The sequence below is a fragment of the Macadamia integrifolia genome, unplaced genomic scaffold (assembly GCF_013358625.1).
Source record: "Macadamia integrifolia cultivar HAES 741 unplaced genomic scaffold, SCU_Mint_v3 scaffold448, whole genome shotgun sequence".
Classification (NCBI taxonomy): domain Eukaryota; kingdom Viridiplantae; phylum Streptophyta; class Magnoliopsida; order Proteales; family Proteaceae; genus Macadamia; species Macadamia integrifolia.
Genome location: NW_024870451.1, coordinates 195,462 through 216,716, shown reverse-complemented (window position 1 = coordinate 216,716; position 21,255 = coordinate 195,462). Strand labels below are relative to the sequence as shown.

Below are 21,255 nucleotides of genomic sequence, written 5' to 3'. Positions count from 1 at the left end.
TCCATGTTTTATTTTGATACTTCTCCACATCCCCAATAATACCAGAGAAACAAGGATAATTAATCTTAACATGTTTAACAATGTTGTTAAATAAGTTCACCACTTCTTCTGGGTTGCCAAGGTGGTTCTCAATAATTCCTTTCTTTACTAACAACTCTACATCACTTTGAGTATTAATGAGGCCATCCATGAAAGCTAGGTAGGCTGTGAAACAACCACTAATGTCTTCTTGACCTTGCTGAAAGGCAATGAGATTTCTAAGAGTGTGTATAGTCAAGTCAGAAATTGCAATGGGTGGGATTGTTAATTTTCCATTGTTGAAGGTTATGGCAAATGAAGATGTCTCTGAAGAGTCCGACGGTGACGACCCCCTTAGGTACTTGACGCCGGCTCTCCTAAGCTCCGAGGCACAACTTGTACGAGCCCATCCGTTTGTACCAGATTTCCTCTTCCTCATATACTAATTGAGGACAATTCGTAAAAGATCAAGAAAATGCTTTGCTTCACCCTCTAGCAATGGTATTGCTTTTAGTTCTTCAGGTGATGATGGGCCATGGAGTCCTTTTCCAAACCATAATAAGACTGAAGGTGTTCAAATAGGGTAGGCCATATAAATTTTGACTCTGATTGAAGGTGTTTGGGGTTTGGAGTTAACAAGTTAGGCCATATAAACGCTCAAGAACAAAGAAAGGAAGCTGATTTTCGAGATTACTAAGGTTAGGGAGAAGCTCCCAAAACCATGAACGATTTGAAACTAAGGCATCCTTCTCTTTTATTTTAATGATCTTGAAGATTTCAAGTATGAAGCAACCATTAATCACCATCATCTTGACAAACTCATCTTTTTAGAAACCCTTTCCCCTGGTTTCTGAATAACATTTTCGAGCTTTTTCTCCCAACTCACTCATAGCTTCAACACAAGCATCCAAGGTTTTTTCAACACAAGCATCCAAGGTTTTCTTTTTGTGTCGAACCAGAAAATGATTTACATAGCGCAACTTATGTGCTTGCATGGGCTGTAAGTGTTCCTCATTAGAGTGCAAAAGGCCAATTGAGACTGACTGAGGTGTGTAGGCTTGTGGCTTTAGCTTTCAAAGACGTTTGTACACTCGGAATATACTATATTTGGATTGCAAGGAATGGTTGACCTCTCCTCGTTCTGTCTCAATGGAGTTTATCAATGTCTTGATTTCAACGTTGTTCAGATGGCAATCATCATAGCATCCTCCTTTTTTAGTAGAATTGCTTGAAGAACAAGTAGCATTGAGTACCATTGTATGAAGCTCCCTACTGTTCTTTCCAACTAGAAGAGATCACGAGCAATATTGATAATCCAAAGTCTTGTCAAAACTAGAAAGATTACAATTGTATAGCTCAGTATGGTTTCATAACTAGATTAGAAAAGTTGAAGGGAAAAAAAAAAAGGTTGAAACAATAACAATATGAGAAAAAAAAAGCCACCCAATTGTGCCCTCTATGCCCAGAAACTACAAAACATGAAAAGATGCCCTTGCCCCTCTAATTGGATACCTATATACACATTCTCATTAGCCAAGGCATTGTACAGTGATCAAGCGACCGGGTAGTTTTCCTTCTCCCTTACAATATATAGCAAAAATTCTTACAAAAATAGCAATAAACTCCTTAGCAATTTTTTTTTTTTTTTTAATAAAGTCATTTTTTTTTTTTTTTTTTTCATATACAAAACTCTGTAGCCAAGTTATGGAGCAAAAACCCAACAAGTGATTTTATTTGGTAAGGAAACTAGTAAGCCAGATAAGCCAAGGATTCAACTCATCACCCAGAGAGAGAGAAACTTTCTTCCCCAACCCCACTGCCCAGTCCCACACCCAATAAATAAATAAATTGTACCCCTGAGATAAGATATATTAGACATAATTGTACATCTACCGACAATTGTCATATAATTCAGCTCTCAAAAGAGTGGAAAAATAAATAAATAAAAACTATGGCAAAGCTGAGCAATCATGCACCACCATATATAGCATAATTTTTAGATCAAACACAAGCATTACCATTTATGTTCTACACAAGAAGAGGGAAGAGGAAGAGGAAGAGGAAGACGATGAGGATGAGGTGCACATACACACATAGGCTTACCTTGTTAGCTGTTGGTGACATAAGAATGAAGTTGCTCAAAATGGAGAGGTATTTAGTCTCTTAATCTTCTCAATTGATTGTGTTTAGACTTTACTTTAACCCAATATATAGAATGTAGAATGACTATTCTAGCTTCTCCATTCTCAAATCTCAATGAGAAGGTTTGCTTTACACTCACTGCAGAATTTTTACCTTTCCTTTTTTCTTTCAATTTCAATTTTCCAGTAAAAATGAAACTTTCATCAACTCCTAATCAAATAGCTCCCTTTGGAATTTAAGGATCAAAGGCAATCTCTATTCCCTTTACTAGCTACAACCATATTATAAAGTAGGTGCACTGTAAAATAGATTACAAATGAATTTTGTAACCCTTGCAGTACGTGAATAGCTAGGTGATATTCAGATAGACACTTTAAAGAAAGAAAGGAAAAAGAAAAAGAAAAAGGTGATTTGCCACCAAAACTTTCTCCAAACCAACTTAAGAGCTCCACATAGATATTACGACTGCATGTGTTCGGAGTCGATATTTCATAGATTTGACCATATAACTATTAGAGTTTGAGTCTAATAGTTGGAATAGAACTCTCACATGTGGGAGACTCAAACTCTAATAGTAATGGACAGAAAGTCTATTATCACATGTGAGAGTTCTATTCCAACTCTGCTGTCTCATGAGGTAGTCTTGGACTGCAAGTAGTCTTTAGAGTTTGTGCTCACTGAAAATGCCTACAGTTGAGTGTGAGTATGACTCTAGAAGTTGAGTTCGAGTGAGACGCTAACTGTCCTGATAAACTGACACCTCTTCATTCTTTCTCGATGGACTTTACCCATATCCTGATTTCATCAACGTTGTTGGTCAGTTGACAATCATCATCGCATCCTCCTTTTTCTATGGTAGAATTGCTTGAAGAACCAGCAGCATTGGCCATTGTGTGAAGCTCGATACCGTTCTTTCCAACTAGTACTAAGGATATCACAATTAAACTCCTCAGCAAAGTTATGGAGTAAAAAACCAGTATGTGATATGATTTTGATACAATAGAAACTAATAAACTGATAAAAAATGAGCCAGAAAAATATAGCGGCGTCAATGCAATGATCTGTTTTAAGTAGTCTATATAAGGCTCTAAGCCCTGCTTTTGAGAGAGAGAGAGAGAGAGAGAGATCCAATGGTCTGATTGTGTTAAGATCAAACACAAAACTAGCCGTTTATGTTCTCCAGAAGAACAGGAAGAAGATGAGGTGAAGTGCACAGGCTTTTACCCTGTCACTAACTTGATGGATCACAGCAGCCCAACTGGTTGGGAACCGTTGAGATAATCCCATATCGGCAAGGGATGACGACTATTATATATAAGAACCACAAAAGGCCACCCCACTTCAAGTCTATTGGTTTTAAGACGAAACCTTTAACAAAAACAACCAATAATATTATGGGACAATGAAGGGCTAGATCTCCAAGTCATCACTGGTGTTGTTACCTTATAGCTTAAATGAGGCTTAACCTTGCATTTATGCTAATAACTAGTACACACTGCTCTAAGAGGCATTAATTAGCTGCATCGGACCCTTCGCAGAGATGATAAATTAAGATAAAACACAAAAATATATAGCCGTTAATGTTCTACAGAAGAACAGGAAGAAGATGATATGCACAGGCTTACCTTGTTGCTGAAATAATGGACAGAAGCCTAACCGGCGGTTAGGAACAGGAAGGTTTCTCAACAGACAAGTATCTAAGAATGAAGTTTAGGTCAAAACACAGAGAATGGGGGACCGTTGGATGCTGAAGGGTCGTGCCTAAACATGGAATATCTCCATTCCTAACGGCCATATGTAATTTACAAAATTTATTTTATAATTAATCGTGTCCATTCTCTCTCTCTCTCTCTCAATGAACATTTTAATCAAACCTTGGCTTGTTGAGCATTGACTCCTGGGGTTGTAGGTTTAGGGAATGGGGTTGAGAGTGAGTTTAGTCTAAGCCACGAGTTGTTTTCTCCTTAGATTCCGTTTGATTGCAAGGGGAATTAAAGGAAAGAAAAGTGAAATTTTTATATATAAAGAATAAATGTTTATAATCATTGTAACATTAACTTCAAATTATTCCATATTTGATTATTAAATTTCACTTTATTTTGCATTCAAAACCATTTGTTATAATATATATGTAAAATAAAAATTACACGTAACATGTGTCATTACTAATTATGATTACAGAAATGAAGTAGTTTATACAATCACATGGATCACACAGACTGGTAATTATAAAAATTTCTTTTTAAGTATAGAAATATCACTTCCCTTCCTCTTAAATATCCCTTGCAACCAAACATAGCCTTATTCAATCTTTTGTTTTTGTTCTTATAATTGGAAAACCAGGTTTTCTGACTTGATTCACTTTTCAAAAAACCTAGTGATTTGACTCAGTCAAACCTACTCAAGATGAGTCGTATTTTTTCTTAGTTTTATATATAATAAATAAATAAATAAATAAATAATAGAGAGAGAGAGAGAGAGAGAGAGAATTACAGAAAGAACACATCATGAATTTGTTGCTTTTCATTGAAATATTGTTAGAATATCTTGAAGTTTATATTGTATATGTTACGAATTTACTGTTCATCTAAAATTCTTATTTATAAGTGAATGCATGAATGGGAAAGCTAGAAATGAAATCTTCCCCCTCATCTCCACCCTCCCGAAAAAGGGGGTGGAGGTTCATTCATGAGGACCAATGCGAGTGGTTAAATAGACATATATTCTTCTTGTAGTATAGATTCTATATAGCTTCATTTTGTAAACCAATCAGTCATCGAGAAGTTGCCGAGGGACTTACAGTTTCATTTTCTCTCAATGAAATATTGAACAAGAGTAAGGAGGGTTTTTACCATTATACTCAATTCAAGTGGAGCAATTTAATGTCTTTTTTTTTTTTTTTTAAATTACCAAAGACTCACCAATTTTGTTGTGAATCCGGTGAAAAGACCTAGTCTCATGCGACTCGGACAAGTTGCGATCGATTCTCTTCATTTTTTTACCCCAACCTACACGACGTTTTACCATGTTTTTAAAATTTTGATTGGACTTGTACCAGTCATAGTTTTCCATCTATGCTCCTTCCTAGGGTTTTGTAGTATGTATCTTGGGTCATGAGGTTTCTGTATTATTTCTTGATGGAGCCTCCTCCTGATGAACCTCCCCATTCTTCATCTTCATTTTCTATACAAACTATGCTAGCAGATGATCAACTAATGTTGATATTGTATTTTTTGGGTTGAATATTTCAACCAAACCAACTCTCCTCCAATTAACGATGGCCATAGCTTTACACAATGTATATGCAGATGTATGACACATTTTGGTGTGACATAATATATGATAAACAATATACAACAACTAATAATGTACAAAGAAAATAATCACTGTTATAAAATAAAATAAAATAAATATTATGGAAGTTTGAAAACTCCCAGTGGTCAACATTGTGAGGACAATGAATTTTTCATTCTTGGGGTAAGTCCATCTCCTGGGAGAGAAGGAATGAAGAGAATCATCATCTAGATTAGAAACTATGACCCACATATAAAACATAACTCCATTTGAATTGGTACCATGAAAGGTGTTACGCACTTTGGTCTACCTACTTAAATCAGTCTTCTAATATTCACTTGATATTTTGTTAATTAATAAAAAATTTAGCATAAATATTAAGATGATAGTATACATAAGAATAATTAAATTACCAAAAAGAACTTGCTTGAGACTTAATATGTTGCACACTAAACCAATGTAAGAAGACGACATATTCACAAGAATGCCATTTTATAGAAAATATTAAGAGAAAATTGCATTGCCACCCCCTGAACTTCGGTCGTTATTCAACGCCACCCCCTGTACTTTTCGAAACGTCAAAGCCACCCCCTAAAAATTCAAAAAATTTCAAATCGGTCCCTGCCGTTAGCCGACCGTGAGAAATGAATGAAAACCGGTTAGTTTTTTTCTAATATACCCAAAATACCCCCACCCTGAGTGAGAGGACAATATTGCCCTCTCCTTTATTTCCTATCTTCTAAACCCATACCCTCATCACATCTCGCCTCTCTCATCTCTCATCTAACTGCTCACTCCTCTCACTCACTCGGCCGGACAAGAAGACGAAGACCCTCCTCCGGCGTGCGATTCTCCCCTCCTCCGGCGTGCGAACCTCTACCCTCCTACGGCGTGCGATTCTCCCCTCCTCCGGCGTGCGATTATACCCTCCTACGGTGTGCGATTCTACCCTCCTCCGGCGTCCGAACCTCTACCCTCCTACGGCGTCCCATTCTACCCTCCTCCGGCGTGCGAACCTCTATCCCAAGGTATGTTGTTGCTCGGTTTCTTCTTCTTCCTTTCTAATTTAGGGTTCTTCTTCTCAAGTTGAAGCCCCTTGGTGACATTGAAGAATTTTAGTACATGGTACCATTGATCACATCTCTTAAGCCTGTGAACTGCCACAGTATTAGCTATAAGCTCATGTGAGCACCTCCCATTAACCCCTGGATAATCATACATCGTTGGCTTATTCGAACCTGTTCTTAGCCTTCTTCCCCATCTTCAACCATTTTCCAACCAATTTATCCTCAAGTCCATGTGTTTGATTAGCAGGAATGCTTGACTCTGCATTCCACTAGACGAGATCCCAAGACAATAGAGAACCCCATGCCCGACATGTATTCGACGAATGGATTATGGCTATGGCAAGTGATTACAAAACCATAATACAAAAAGCCTATTTCCCATGATATGCCTACAGAATGAGAAGTTTGTTATCACTGGAAATATAATAACTGAAGCCCAATCATTTGAACATATTTTAGTTTGTTTTTCTGAAGCATTTTTGATAGTAAAAGAGAAATTTATCAACAAAATGGGAGAAACTCAAATCACACATCAAGATAGGGCAATGGGCATCCCCAATTGTAATTCAAGCAGCCAGTTGGTTAATTCACAAGCCAAGTAAAATTACTATCACTTTTGCCATCATAGTAAAATCTGCTTTGTCATTTAATTTGTTCTGTTTCCAATAGCTTGACTGGTATGAATATGGTGGTTTCTGTTGCTTTGTAGAGCTTTGAAGAGGCTGGATGTAATAATGATGCTAAGTAATAATAATCCACTTTTACCATGTTTAATTTGCAGATAACCGATGTCTACTGCGAGTGTCAATGACAGCAGTCAAAGTGGGTTAAGGTTTGTGAATGTTAGATGCAAATGTCCTGAACCCAAAAGGGCATTGGTGCGAATCTCAGAGTCTAGTTCACACCCAAATATGTTGTACTACTGTTGCCCTGAAGCACCAAGAGGTTGTCGATACTTCTCATGGTGTGAACCTATAGCTGCACCAAGACTTTTGTCAACCCCTGCAACTAATTTAGAAGCAGTTGTTGGTGAAAGAATCCAAAGTCAACAGATGAAAGAAGATATTCGTGGCTTGAAGAAAAGAATTAAGTATTTAGAGAAAGCGTATAGAACGATGAAAATTGTAATTGGTGTGCTTGTGGTGGTGTGTTTAGTGCTATGTGTTAAAAAATGACTTTACAAGCATTAATATGAAGTTGTGTCAAGTATGTAAGAATCTGAACTAAATGAAATCGTTCATTCTCACTGTTCTTATGACTACGTTATTGATTAATCATGACCCTCAAAATTGAATGGGTATCATTTTGATGGAGAGAGTGCTAACATTGTGATAAGTTTCGACAACAAACGGGCAGCATTTTGACTGTAAACGGGCAGCATTTTGGCTATAAAATGACATTTAATACCTATAAATATCATATAAAAAAATCCAAACATATCCAAAACATATACCATACAAAAAAAATCCAAAACATATCCCTGCAGCACCAAGAGGTTCAAATTCCTGTTTTCATCATAATATATACCATACAAAAAAAATACAAAACATATCCCTGCAGCACCAAGAGATTCAAATTCCTGTTTTCATCACAATATAAACCATATAAGAAAAATCCAAAACATATCCCTGAAGCACCAAGAGGTTCAAATTCCTGTTTTCATCACAACTTATACCATACACAACAACAAATAGTGTGAAATAGAAATAGATCTTAACACAAAACCAAACTCATCAAAAACATCCAAAACCATACACTGATGGATCCAACTGTCTTAAGGTCATAAAAAGTAAATTTATACAATATTGTTCTCTTGCTCTAAATTGAAACATCCAGCTTGCTTGTACTTCATTTATTCTCCCTCTCCCTTGCTGTCCTCTTTGCTCGATTGGTCTTTTGCTTGGTCAATACCTTGTCTTGTAAACATCCCACTGTGCTAGACATAGATGCTTGTGATCTAGTTAGTCGTTGAGATGTCTTGATTCCATCTTCACTCTCTCCTTTATGTTTCTCCTACACAACAACAAATAAGCATGAAATTTTTATTAAACAAGTTTCAAATAAATAAATAAAATGAATTGCATTTACCTTTATATTCTTCTTTTTACTAGTACATCCATCCTGCTTAGCATCTCCAGCCCTCGGGCATGTCCTCCTATTGTGTCCTTCCTTCTTGCAGATGTCACACCTAATTGATGATAATCTCTTCCTAAAATCTGAAGGAAGTGCTTCTCCTGCTTCTCTTCTCCTGATTTTATGAGGTCTACCTGGTAACCTCTTCAGACTTGGTGGTAGTACTCTCTCATTAGGAGCATCATCCTTCAATACTGCCAAATCTGGAAGTGGATGGATCATCTCTTTGTATGTATCCAAGTATTTTCCAATACTGAAAAATGGATCACAATAGTTGACCAACTCTCCCCTTATGTATGATATAGAAGCTGCAGCATGGAGACAAGGTATACCAGTGCCTTCCCAAACTCTACAATCACACATGTAATGGTTCAAATTAACCACAAATCTGTTACCAAATCTGTCTAAGACCTCAAATTGACCTTCACCTGCCGGTTGACACCTGCAATGCCTTGCTTCTTGCTGAACCTTGTTCAACTTCACCATAACCCTTGGTGTTACTTTACCCTCCCATATGGTTGCCTTCTCATACCTTCTATGCAGCCTACCCATTATTTTCACCCTTAGGTGATCAACCAATGTGAGAATGGGTTTGCTCCTTAAGTCTCCAATCCATTGATTAAATGACTCAGTCATATTGTTCGTTATATGGTCACTTCTTGCTCCTACATCAAAGGCATGCCTTGACCACATCCTCGAGGGGGTTTCATTCAAATACATGTATGCATTTTCCTTAATCTCCTTGATGCTATTCATTTCCTTTTGAAACTGAAGTTCAGTTGAAGCTTGTGAGGCAGCCCAAAAATGTAGCCTCAATAGCATACCAGGGTGCTTTGCCTTCAGGTTTTGATATAGATGCCTACTGCAAATTCTTTGGTGAGCATAAGGGAAGATTGTGGAAATCACAACTGACAGCCCCTATACAACACATATGTTCAAATGTTATGACATGTAAATGAGTAATTCAAAATACATATAAAAAATGAAAAAAGAAAAAAAAGAGACAGAAAAGTATATGCCCCTATACCTTCTGTCTGTCTGACATGAATGTGAGTGACATATCATCACTGTCATTGAGTAAAGCATCTCGTAAATTATCCAAAAACCACGCCCAGCTATCCTTACACTCAACTTCAACTACACCATATGCAATAGGAAAAATACCATTGTTCCCATCAACAGATATTGCACTCAACAGTACCCCTCCATACCGGCCCTTGAGGTGGCAGCCATCAAGACCAATGAACGGTCTACATCCTCTTAAGAAACCCTTCTTGCAAGCATCAAAACAGACAAACAATCTTTTAAAAATCGGATTATCTGACATACGGTTCCTGTTATCAAACTGTAGCTTAAAAATACTCCCAACATCATTCTGAAGTACCAACCTACCATAAGCAGGTAGTTTTGCATATGATGTGGAATGGCTTCCTTCATTAATCTCTAGGGCAATCCTACGTGCCCTATACAGCTTGGTATAGTGGAACTGAAGACCATATGTTTTCTGCATATGATCAGCCATGGTCTCTATTTTCATTTCTGGTTGAACCTTCAGTTGTTGAAGAAGTTTCATTGCTATCCATCTAGATGTAGCAGACTTGTTCTTGGTTGCCTTAATACATGTATGAACTGGGTTATATGTCTTTACCATGTAGGTGATACCATCTGATGTAGGTGAAGCATGTAATCTCCATGAACAATTTGGTGCTCTGCATATAACTGTAACTCTAGTTTGTTCATTTTTCAGTCTGATAATATCAAACCCCTCTTGTAGTATATATTCTCTCAAAGCTTCCCTGAAATGGTGCACATTTCCATATACATTACCTTCAGCAATCTTCACCTTGCCACCTTCACCCACATAGTTCTGTTCACCAAATTTGCCATAATACTCTCCAGATTCATATCCAGATAGGTCATCATCAATTGGATCCTCATCATTTTTCCCATACCCATCATTCTCTGGAGATTCATTTCTGACCATCTTCTTTTTCACTTTCATCATCCCACTCGTCTTCGCTGCCAATTTTCCACTCTTCATCAGATCCAACCATAGAGTCATCCGAACATGCATTGCTGTTGCTAATAGCCCTGACAACCTCATCAGACACTCTCAGTCTCTTACCAGTAGCTTCACTTCTGCTACTAGCTCTTCCACTAGAAGTAGCAATGCTCACACACCTTGCAATGGTCTTGGTATCTTTACCTCCCCTAGCAGTAGCTGTAGCACAAGCAGTAGCACTTCCACTTCCACTACTATTAGCATCAGTAGTAGCCCTACACACAGCCATTTTTCCCTTGCTCTTACCAGGACCATCACCATATGGTTGTAGAGCCTGTTGACATTGTCCACTAGGTTCATCCTCAAGTTCACCATCTCTATCATTAACCAAACTGCTAGGGAATCGGTTAACTGTAAATTCATCGGTTGCAGACTTGCTGTGAACAATGTCATCCACATATATATTTATCATATCACAACTATGCAAGCCAAACAACTCATACACTGATGGATCATCTTTTACCTCCTTCATCTCATTGTTTGGTAGTATACACTTCGCTTGGAAAACTACATTATGACCCACAGGCACATGTGTGATGAGTTCATTGTAGATGTCATACACCATGTCCAAGTAGCCATATAAGTCTGGATCAACAATTTTAACTATAGTCTTCCCACTCCAATGGTATTCAATAGCACACTTAACATTCATTGCTAAAAAAAAAAAAATGTGAAAACAGAGAAAATTAGTAACATTACTTAATACTCATTAGAATGGTAAACTTTTCATCAAAGATTTTAGATTCCATATACAAGTCAAAGCATTTATACATCCAAAAAAGAAATTTTCAAATCAAAATCAAGGACCAATCATAGCAATGCATAATACAGAGAACCTAATCATAGTAATTTTCAACTATCAACTATCAACTATTTTCCCATATATTTTTTCATAACAAATTAATCTGGTTAAATCATCAATCCACACTTAACATAAATAATTGATCTTTTCTAACTTTCTTGAGGGATGAGGTTGTCATTTTGCCCTCTCTATCCGACCGTATAATAAGATAATATATCGTGTTCAAGAGAGGGAGAGAATATGTTTTACAGCAGCAACAGAACGTAAGTCGATATAAATCGTGAACCTCTGATGCAGGAACTATAAAACCTCTAGATGATTGAAGACTAATTCACAGATGTGCTACTTGATCACACATTAAGCTGATATGAATGGGTCACATACTTACCTTAAAGGTTAGAAGAAAGAGCAAAAAAAGAGGGGGGGGGAACCAATGGAAGTTCCATTTGGTTCTAGGAAGACTACAACAAGAAATTATTACTTCTACTATGGTTTCCTATTGGATCAGGGTATTGTTTTACCTACTGGTAAGGTTCTTACACACTGAACAGTGTCAAGTTCCCTTGGTTGGTGCATATAACAAACAGAGAATATGTAACAGAGAACCTTACCAAAAAAAAAAAAAGAATATGTAACAAAGAAGTCAAACTGAGACTGAGATATCACATGGGCTTCCATTACCCATGTTGGTTGCTGTCTCTCTTTCAAGTTTCAAGTATTTCAATCAATTCAAAGTCAAAAAAAGAAGGAAACACAGGTTTTGTTATATTCAATACTAAACCATTTTGTCAATGGCTCTCCAAAACCCCACCAACACCCTCGCTTTCTGTGCTCATCTCAGTCTAGAATGACCATTAGAGATTATATTAAGCTTTGTGCTCCTCCCTAGTTTTTGTCTTCCCTTCTTTCCCTCTCTATCTCTAGATCTCCTGTTCTTTGTGCTTTTAATTTGGAGATAGCAATCCAATCTTTCTCTTTTTCAAAGCTGCATGGGTTATTGTAGGAGGGATGAATGAAATACCCAAAAAGTGAAAGCTTTATTATATTGTGCATATGGGAACTGTGGGTGCTTTGAGACTTGGACTTCATTATCTTGGATAGCTAAATACAAAATGAAGTGGCCAACTAGTAGGGAATTAGGGATTAGACCCCCTTTGGCTGGCTGCCAAACACTAATCACTGAGATATTTGTTAAGCGGATTGTCTGGTTGGGATGTTCATCATCTACCATTTCCTTACAGAATTGTAAATAAAAACCCATTGTGGGAATATATAGTCCAAGAAGTGGCCATTTTTTTTATTTATGAAGGAAACCTTCTACACTATACAGCTCTGCTTCAGTGGCTTATTGCTCCAAACACCCAAAATGGTTGGTTTTACTGCCCTTTCCAGTTGCCTATTTAGGGTCTTGTGTGGGGATCAAAGGGTTTTCAAACCCTCCAAGAATTGATAAAGTTTGAAGTCTATAAATACTGACCACACCTGCTAGCTGTGCTCTGGTGGCCAATTAACAATAAACACATTTCACTGCATATAACAAACATTTCACAGGTCTTCTTCCAAAGAGCTCCAAGAAAAAATTTTACTTTCTTTTTTCCCCAATCCAAAGTGCATAAACTCTATATTAACTTGAGAAGAAGAACCCTAAATTAGAAAGGAAGAAGAAGAAACCGAGCAACAACATACCTTGGGATAGAGGTTCGCACGCCGGAGGAGGGTAGAATGGGACGCCGTAGGAGGGTAGAGGTTCGGACGCCGGAGGAGGGTAGAATCGCACGCCGTAGGAGGGTATAATCGCACGCCGGAGGAGGGGAGAATCGCACGCCGGAGGAGGGGAGAATCGCACGCCGGAGGAGGGGAGAATCGCACGCCGGAGGAGGGTCTTCGTCTTCTTGTCCGGCCGAGTGAGTGAGAGGAGTGAGCAGTTAGATGAGAGATGAGAGAGGCGAGATGTGATGAGGGTATGGGTTTAGAAGATAGGAAATAAAGGAGAGGGCAATATTGTCCTCTCACTCAGGGTGGGGGTATTTTGGGTATATTAGAAAAAAACTAACCGGTTTTCATTCATTTCTCACGGTCGGCTAACGGCAGGGACCGATTTGAAATTTTTTGAATTTTTAGGGGGTGGCTTTGACGTTTCGAAAAGTACAGGGGGTGGCGTTGAATAACGACCGAAGTTCAGGGGGTGGCAATGCAATTTTCTCTAAAAATAAAAGACTGAATAAAAAACAAAAGTGTTTGCATTAATTGAATAAAAAGAACTTACAAAAGTGTTTAAAGCATAAACCTAGAACTAGAGCTAGAGAATGAGAAAACTAGAGAAAGAGATAGAGCAACTAACAAAAAAAAAACCCTAGAAGAAGAATGAAGTGCCTCCTCACCTTGTGTTAATTCTGTTATATAAAGAATGGGGGAGGGAAGCTAATAATTTTAGCTTCTAAAAAAATAAAGATTCTTTTTTTATCTTGTTGATGAGGTGGAGGAGAGAGAAGATAGAGAATTGTTGGAAGTAGAGAATCTCCAACGATTTTGCTTCATTTTTCTTTCTTTTTATTTTATTTTATTTTGCTTCCTTTTTCTTTCTTTTTTTTTTTTATTTTTTTCTCTCTCTTCTTCAAACGTGGGCAGCATCTTGGATGTTTTTTTTAATTATTTTTTTCTTTTTTTTCCTTTCCTATTTTTCTCCATTTTTTCTATTTTTCTCTTTATTTCCTTATTTCTCTCTCCTCTTGCGTAAGAAACCCTTTGGCCGACCTCCTTTGAGTGATGAGTAGGAGAGAGAAAATATTTTAAAATAAAAACCTCAACAAAATGGCAGCTAAGAGGTTCGAACTTGAGGCCTCCTAATAAGGAAGTGATTTTGCACACCCCAACTCACCAACTACGTTAGGTTGTTGTTATTATTAAAAACGAATCTTCAATCACTTAAGGATGTGGTCCATCAATCCTTGTTGGCATTTGAAATATTCCCTATACCCTTGGGACAACTGCAGATGGGTTGGTTCTGCATCTCGATTCAGTTCTGATTCATTATTCTTTTTCTGGCCCGAAAAAAATAATCACTTGTATGGTTGACCAAACGAATGTGTACTTGCAATTAAACACGTCCATCTTACTTAGAATTTTTTCCTCTTCGCAACCATAAAAAAAAATAGGACCTCTTTAAGTGTAAAATTGGAGATATAGCGCCCGATAGTCCTTAAGGCCTTGAAAATATAAAACCTGCAAAAAGAGAGTAAAACCCCAAGGTAGCACCATTCTAAATATGTAAAATGCATATTTTACTACCCTAGATTTCACATATAAATGTGCTCATCAGAATTCCCCCACACTTAGACTTTGCTAGTCCTCGAGCAAAATAAAAAGAAAAATAATAAAAAAAAAAAAACCTAACTCACTTTCGTAGGAATCACAGTTGCACTGAGCATGTGCAACAAGTCTTTAAACCCCTAGGTCACCCTTAGTGGATGAGTTGTGTCTCGTGGGTGTTTGCAGTAAATATACACCCAAAATTTAGAATAAACAAATCCCAACCTTGGCTAAAGGTAAAGGCCATATTGATCCAGAACAAAGATAATTCCTCTTACAAGGGACCCCCACACTTGACCTTTTATTACTTTTTATCAATTCCAGACACTAGCATATTTCTTAATTTGGAAGTCACTTTGTCTCTTTCAAAACATCATTATCTTAAGGTAAAACCACTTGTGAAGAAATAGGAACTAATGACTAAGGCGTTGGAGTGTTTTTGACCAAACATGTTACCTAGCATTAATGACATTTGCACATTTTTTTTCTCATTTTTTCGCTTAATAAACTTTATTCTGCTCCATTACTTTTGGCCTGAATGACATGATGGAGCAAACACCAGACACCCAAGTTACTACGTAGCTTCACTTTTTACATATGCCCACAAAGACAGTGATGCTAGAGTTCTTTCAAAAGTTTCCTCCCAAGGAATTTCAAGACACCATGCTTCCTGAGGCGCAGTAACCTATCTAGTTCCAAGGGAATCAACTCTTATTCTTCTTTATACCACATTTCACATTTCTTTTAAAATTGTGCATATGTTAACTCATGCTAAATTAAAAAGAAGGTCTCAACTCCAAATCAAAAGTACAAGGAACTCACAGACTTACATATGGTCCAACACCATAAAACAGGGGTCTCTTATTTTTCAAAAGAAAGTCCCATCTCAAGACAGGCTTGTTTTTTCATAGGCTTGTTTCTTTCTTCTCAATAGGGTTTTTATACGTTTAAAATGGGTACCTTAATCAAAACTTTTATTTTCATACATCAAGCAACCGAATGATATGATCATTAGCCAAAAGCAAAAGTAGGACTTCATCCTTAGCATGCCCAAAAATAAAAAGAAAAAAAAAACAAAGAAAAGTGGAAAAAACAAAAACTGGTTTCCCTCCCCCACACTTAAGTCATGCAATGTCCTCAATGCATAGAAAGAATTAAAAGCGAAGACAATGCAAGGGGGTCATACCTGATTAAAATTTAGTCATCAGTGTAAAGAGGTTCATGGAGATCCATGACCTCTTCACTACCAGTAGTAGGAAACTCAAAGAACGGTTTCAAACGCTGACCATTAAGCTTTGAAATTATCCTTGTTCCAAGATTTAGAATCTTCACAACCCCATGGGGATATACATTATGGACAATAAACGATCCATCCCACCGGGATCTAAGCTTACTAGGAAAAAGATGCAATCAAAAGTTTTACAACAAGACCTTCTCACCAATTGCAAAAGATTTACGCATAATGTGCTTATCATGGAAAGCTTTGGTCTTTTTCTTGTAAATCCTAGAACTTTCATATGTTTCATTCCTAAGTTCCTCCAACTCAAATAGTTGGAGCCTACGATGAATTCACGCATCAGAAAAATTAAAGTTGAGCTTTTTGATGGCCCAAAAGGCCTTATGCTTCAACTCAACTGGTAAGTGACAAGCTTTCCCAAACACCAAACGGTCGGGAGACTGACTAAGGTTGGTTTTGAATGCAGTCCGATGGGCCCACAAGGCATCAATGAGCCTAAGGGACCAATCCTTACGGTTGGGATTAATAGTTTTCTCCAAGATTTGTTTGATTTGCCTATTAGACACCTCCACTTGGCCACTAGTTTGGGGGTGATAAGGGGCAGATAACTTATGGGTGATCCCATACTTTTTTATTAAGGCCTCAAAAAGTCGATTACAAAAATGAATACCCCTATCACTAATTATTGCACGTGGTGCACCAAAGCGAGAAAAATTTCTCTTTAAGAAACTGAACCACCACTTTGTGGTATTAGATTTACAAGGTATGGCCTCTATCCATTTAGAAACATAATCAACGGCCAAAAGTATGTATAAATTCTCAAAAGAATTAGGGAATGGTCCTATGAAATCGATGCCCCATACATCAAAGATCTCAACTACCAAAATAGGGTTGAGGGGCATCATGTTCCTCTTATTGATATGGCCAAAAGACTGGCAGGCTGGACAAGCCTTGCAAAAATCAAAAGCATCTCTAAAAAGAGTGGGCCAATAAAATCCGTATTGGAGAACCTTTATAGCAGTCTTCTTAAGTACAAAGTGTCCACCACATATATGATCATGACGAAAAGAGAGAATGGAATGTTGCTCATGATCAAGAATACATCGTCGGATAATTTGATCAGGACATATCTTAAACAAATAAAGATCATCCCATAAAAAGTGCTTAACTTGGGAATGAAACCTATACTTATCTTGGATGGACCAGTGATCTGGAGTCACACCTGAAACTAAGAAGTTGACAATGCCAGCAATCCATGGTTCACTGGATACTGTAAATAACTGTTCATCTAGAAAGTTCTCGTTGACTGGAGAATTGACAGTTAAGGAATTGGGAAGCCGCGATAAATGGTCTGCAACTAGGTTTTCAACTCCTTTCTTATCCCAAATTTCTAAATCAAACTCTTACAAAATTAAAACCCACCTAATGAGATGGGCTTTGGCATCCTTCTTCTGAATTAGGTATCTAAGAGCAGAATGATCAGTATACACCACCACATGTGAACCAACTAAGTAAGACCGAAACTTTTCTAATGCAAACACAACAACTAAAAATTCTTTTTTAGTAGTTGTATAATTGAGTTGTGCATCATTTAAGGTCCTACTAGCATAGTATATGACAGTGGACAAATTATTTATCCTTTGACCCAAAATTGCTCCTATGGTAAAATCCGAAGCATCACACATTAATTCAAAAGGTTCAGTCCAAACAGGTGGTTGAACAATGGGTATATTAGTCAACTCCTTTTAAGTTGTTTGAAGGATTTTAGGCACTCCTTAGAAAACTCAAAAGTTTAAACTTTGGTAAGTAATGAAGTAAGAGGTCGGGCTAACTAACTAAAGTTCTTAATAAACCTTGTGTAAAAGCCCGCATGCCCTAGAAAAGACCGGACGTCCTTAACAGATTGAGGAGGTGGTAAATTACCAATTAAATCCACTTTGGCTATATCTACCTTAATTCCCTCCTTGGATATTATATGGCCTAAAACAATACCAGATTTAACCATAAAATGGCATTTCTCCCAATTCAAAACCAAATTCTTAGATATATATATTTTCAAAACTAGGGAAAGATGATGAAGACATTCAGAATAGGAATTCCCATGAATTGAAAAGTCATCCATAAATACTTCTAAGAATTTTTTGACTCTGTCAGAAAAGATGCTCATCATGCATCGTTGGAACGTAGCAGGGGCATTGCAAAGCCCAAAGGGCATACACTTGTAAGCAAATGTTCCATATGGGCATGTAAAAGTGGTCTTATGTTGGTCCTCTAAAGCAATTAGGATTTGGTTATAGCTGGAATATCCATCAAGAAAATAATAGTATTCATGTCTAGCTAACCTCTCTAACATCTGGTCAATGGATGGCAATGGGAAGTGCTCATTTCAGGTTACCACATTAAGTTTCCTGTAGTCTATGGACACTCTCCACCATAATTGGACACAGGTTGGAATTAGTTCATTATTGGCATTGGGAACTACAGTCACCCCAGACTTCTTACGCACTACGTGAACTGGGCTTACCCCATGGTTGTTAGAAATAGGATAAATTATTTTATGATCCAAGCACTTTAGGATCTCTTTCTTAATGGATTCCATCATCACTGGGTTAGCTCTTCTTTGGGGTTTCGAGGATGGTTTGGAATCCTCTATAAGATGTATATGATGTTGCACAATAGAAGGGCTTATACCCTTGATATCAGCCATGGTCCAACCTACAACTTTCTTATTATCTTTTAACACTTTAAGTAACTCCTCTTCCTGGCTAGAAGTCAAATTTGAAAAAATTATTACAGGAAGGGTCTGGTCAGGCCCTAGGAAAGCGAACCTCAAATTAGATGGCAACTCTTTAAGATCTAGCTTAGGGGCCTCAACTATGGAAGGTTTGGGAATGGAATTGGAAAGGGGTCCTAAGGGCTTCACAGGTGTGTGAAGACTCAAGACTTCAGAAAATAAATTTTCACTGTCATCATCCAACTCATCCATACACTCTTGGAATTCTGAATCAAAATCAATATCAAAGTTGGTAACTAAATCATCAAAAAAATCCAGAAAATCCTCAAGCATATTGATCTCTTCTTCCATATGCGGTTGCTTACTATCCTAAATATGTTAAACTAAACAATTTGATTACCAAAAGATAATCTTAGGAAACCATTCCAGCAATTGATTAATGCATTACTGGTAGCTAAGAATGGTCTTCCTTAAATTATTGCGATCTCATCCTTGGTTGAGAAGGGCTTGGTATCTAACACAATGAAATCAATAGGGAATATAAATTCCCCCACCTTTAGTAAGACATCCTCAACCATCCCTTGAGGAATCTTAACAGACCTATCTGCCAACTGAAGAGTAGTTACAGTGGCTTTCAATTCTCCTAATCCTAGTTACTTGTACACATGGTAGGGTAAAAGATTCACACTTGTGCCAAGGTCAAGTAAGGCATGCTCAATATAGGTGTTGCCTATGACACAAGATATGGTAGGGATCCCTGGATCCTTATACTTGGCTGCTACAGTCTGAGTAATTTTGAACTAATGTTACCTGCCAAGAACGCCTTTTTAGGCACACTAGTGATAAGTTTGTGAGTACACAAATCTTTTAGTACTTTGCATAGGCGGGGATCTAGGATATGACATCCAAAAGAGGGATGTTCACTTCTATCTTTTTGAAGACTTCTAAAATTTTATCCATGGAAGCAGTCTTCTTTTTGTGTACTAAGTGATTAGGAAATGGGACATGATGAACATAAGGACTGTTAGGGATTTGCCTTTTTTTAAAAGAATCATTTTTTGTTTCCTCAACCAAATCATCTTTAATTTCAAAAGAATCTTTAGGTTCATCAGACGAACCTGGAATAAGAGGCACACTTGTGTCCTCAACTGAAGGAGAGTTAACAGGAGTAATAGATGGGGAAGATTTAGGAACACTTTGTTGGTACTCTCTTCCACTCCTAAGGGCATAAATAACATTACATTAGTTAGAGGGCCCTTGTTGGGTCTAACCTTGTACTATATTCAGTGGTGCATTAGTTGGTGTTTGTGAACTAACAGCTGATGATGCCTAGGGTTAGGCTCTGGTTGATTGGGTAAAGTGTCTTTCTCCCTCTCACGTATAATTGAAACAACTTGGGTGAGTTCTCTCGTAAGATTTTGATGGCTTGTCATTAGGAGGGCCATATTTTTTTTCAAATCACTTATTCTACTTGCTTCCCAAGGGGTTGCTGATAAGGTGATGGAGATGGGCCCTAGGAAAACTAGCCTGAGGTCCTACATTTGACCTAGGAAAAGTATTTTAGGAAAAAGATTGTTGTGCAAAGGGAGGCCTTTGGGGTCTAGGTTGACATTGATTATGAAAATTGGAAGGCCCTGATTGGTTGCCCTGATTCTAGGAGAAATTTGGGTGATTTCTCCATCCTGGATTGTAGGTGTTACTATATGGATTATTCTAATATAAGGCATTAATACTATCATTAGAAGTGCCCCCAGAGGTGTTGGGGCATTCTTTTATGACATGTCTAGGGGACTAGCACCAAGCACAAATCTTAATCAAATTGACTGATGATGGCTCTCTAGGAACAACAGCCTCAATCCTCTTGATTAGGCTATCCAAATGGGCTTCCTTAGCTACTATCCCATTCACAAAATATCCTTTCCCTCCTATGTTTCTTTCACTCTCTTGGATTGATTCCCACTCACGGGTTTTGTCAGCTAAGTCAAGTAAGAATTCCCATGCCTTTCCTTTATCTGTAAAGGATGTGAATCCCTCAAGGCACATAGACTCTATCATTTATTTAGTTGGGTAATCAATACCCTTATAAATTATTTGACATAAATGCCATAAGTCTAGGCCATGGTGAGGGCATTCTTGGAGTAGATCCTTGAATCTCTCCATAAGTTTGAAAAAGGACTCACTAGGCTTTTGTCTAAACTGAAGGATATCACTTCTAAGCTTATTGGTCTTATGAGTTGGGAAAAAATTCTTCTTAAGGAAGACAACTGTGAACTGTTCCCATGAGATTATGGAATTTGTGGGTAACCCATACAGCCACTTCTTAGCTTGGTCTTTTAATGCAAAAGTGATAAACCTAAGCTTAACAACATCATCAGAAAGCTGTTGGATCTTAATTAGAACACATACCTCTTCAAATTCCCTTAGAAATAGGTATGCATCCTCAGAGGTCAACCCATG

The 21,255-nt window shown here is 37.6% G+C and overlaps 1 non-coding gene across 1 annotated transcript; it reads left to right on the top strand.

Moving 5' to 3' along the window:
• Positions 1 to 20,911: 20,911 nt before the first annotated feature.
• On the top strand, positions 20,912 to 21,018 carry LOC122068646. Its single transcript, XR_006137214.1, has one exon. It is a non-coding gene; the product is annotated as a small nucleolar RNA R71 (small nucleolar RNA).
• Positions 21,019 to 21,255: the final 237 nt, after the last annotated feature.